Source organism: Salvia miltiorrhiza, chromosome 8 (assembly GCF_028751815.1).
Source record: "Salvia miltiorrhiza cultivar Shanhuang (shh) chromosome 8, IMPLAD_Smil_shh, whole genome shotgun sequence".
Lineage (NCBI taxonomy): Eukaryota > Viridiplantae > Streptophyta > Magnoliopsida > Lamiales > Lamiaceae > Salvia > Salvia miltiorrhiza.
The window spans coordinates 4,397-7,049 of NC_080394.1; the positions used below are offsets into that span (position 1 = coordinate 4,397).

Sequence of the window (2,653 nt, forward strand, 5' to 3'; positions counted from 1 at the left end):
TTGAATAAGTGAAAGATAAATTTCTTACAAGTAAACGTAGAGAGCATGAACCAGTCTCTATAGTATTTTCAATAATGTCCTTCATGAATCGCAATAGAAAGAATCCACATTGTTTGAAATTCGGTTGTATTGGACACTATGTCAAAATATGAAGTGTTATCAAAATCATCCTAAGCATATTGGAAAAAAAAACTCAATAATATATAATGAAAAATATTACCTTCATGAGTTCCCAAGTGATTTGTTTCTTGCCTCTTTTTTGTAATTTTGCATTGAACATGTAAATCGCCCTTCAAAATATATTAACATATATTAGTTCTCCAAATAATAAAAGATAAATGTAACTATATTAAAATATGAAACCTTACGTGTTCACAATAGTCTTCCAAGTATTATCAAACATACATTCACCGAGAGAATCAAAATGATAAATTATCTCTTTGTGAGGATCCAACACGGTAAGAATCCAATGATCCCTATATATAATAAAAAAGTACACATTAGACAAATTTAAAAAAGAATAATAATAATGAGACAAGAACAAAGGAATAATAATACTTACTTTATATTGCACGGACATATAACTAATTGACCGGGGGATATATTCTCAAGCCTATTTGCCAAAGCTAGTGTTCGTGCATCATGCTTGTACTTGTTTACATATGATACATCAAACGGATCCACAAAACAAAACCGATGAGAAACACTACTATTCTTCAATTTTTTGTATAAGTGTCTGATAAAAAGAAAAAAATGTATCACACCTACATATACTTATGCTTTACATATTAACTTACGAAAAAGCAAATACTTACCACATGTATACTACTATGCAGTTTCCTGATATTGGCTCTAATTCACATAAATCAACGATGTCATCAGCATGCAAGTATAGCTCAAAAGGCTTACCAAAGATGTCAAAGTCAAATTGCACAAAAATTCCTTCACCATTCGTCAAGTGCTTATCAACATATCTGCACAACATTTTCAATGATGTATGCAAAGAATCAAAACACTTCACCTTCCTTTCATTAACTACTTCGTGGTTTGCTGCTTTTTGGGGCGGAGAAGTGAACTCCAACGATCTTGCAACACCCTATATAATTACAAGTTAATCTGCATAGTGTAAATTATAATGAAAATTTGATGATTATATATATGTGAAAAAAAAATAACAAACCTTTACTGCATCAACTTTGTCAATCAACACCACTTCATCAACATTATTTGTGTCCTTGTCTGTTTCTTCATCCATCCACAAACACGGTTGCCTAATAGAACAACTCTCTTTTTCTTCTGTATCTTTATCTTTCTCTTTTTCGGCTTCAAGTTGAGAAACTCTTTCTTGTAGGTTCTTTACTATGTTAGCATACTCTTCAATCACCTTATGCATTTCTGTATTCTTCAAACTTATTCAGTAGAACAAAAAACCACACTTCACAAACTTAATAAAATACAAACACAAAAATTAAACAATAAATGTACCATTTTTTCAGCCAAACCCGCATAGCCCGTTCGTGAAAGTCTGTGTGGGTATATATTCTTCATTGCTCTCTCTTTCTGCACGTTACTCCATTTCTACAAGATAAAGTGCATTTATACTTAATACAATCGAATAAAATTAAATTACTAATAAGAAAATTATGAACAAAAGTATCTTACATCAAATTCTTCTGTTATTCTAGATGTCACGAACAAATTCCAATCTTCACGAAGAATACCACAATTAGGGGGTGGATCATTCAACTTATCAGGATTGTTCTTCTTGGGTAATATATGCTCCTTATACATCGCAGATTTCCATTGTCGCCATTTCGTGTTTGCAGATTCTAAGCATCCCGATTTCCAATTTCTATCCACGTCATATGCGATCTAATAAAAAAGTGAAGAATTTTAAAAATCACTACCACTTGTAAATAACCACATAATCAAACATAAATAATGCATGTACTTACAGTCACATGTTCCCATAGCATGTCTTTCGTTTCTTTTCGCACCGACTTCCAAGACTTAATACTTATCTTCACATGTTCTCGAACTAGAACACCAATATAACTTTGCATTTCAGCTGCGGCTCGACCAATAGGCTTTCCTCGAGCATTAAATTCAACAAAATCTTTTTCCCCTTTGGCCTTTCGCTTTGCAAGATCATTTAAAATCACTTTTCCTCTAACAGCTCTTGTAGACTTTGTACTGCTATTGGACTTCAAGGTGTCACCACTCTCATTACTAACCATATTCTCCACAAGACCTAATGACAACAAATATCAAACAAAAATCAGCTTACCAACAAAATATCAACAAATAAAACAAGCACCAAAAAATTCATATCACAAGTACAATGAATTTACCAATTTATGAGGCTTCATTATTAACCCATATTCCATCACAATCTTCACGAACGCATGATGGCTCATTTTCATCACTATCATCATTCAAACTTATTTGTGGTAACCCCTTAGCAAAAGCTTCATGATTAAGAGCAACATCTCCCAACTCTAAATCATTGGTCAATTCAAGGTACTCTTTATTAGGACATGAAAGTACAACAGACCATATAGGATTTTGAGGGTCTTCGATGAAGAAAACCTGCTTCGCTTGACAACCCAAAATAAACGAATCAAGTTTGAAACCAACTCTTTTCAAATTTACT

General features: G+C 32.6%; 1 long non-coding RNA gene across 1 annotated transcript; it reads right to left on the bottom strand.

The window, feature by feature from the left end:
• Positions 1–220: 220 nt before the first annotated feature.
• On the bottom strand, positions 221–720 carry LOC130997163 (uncharacterized). Its single transcript, XR_009092992.1, has 3 exons — positions 563–720; positions 369–476; positions 221–290 (listed from the first exon to the last, which is right to left on the bottom strand). It is a non-coding gene; the product is annotated as an uncharacterized LOC130997163 (long non-coding RNA).
• Positions 721–2,653: the final 1,933 nt, after the last annotated feature.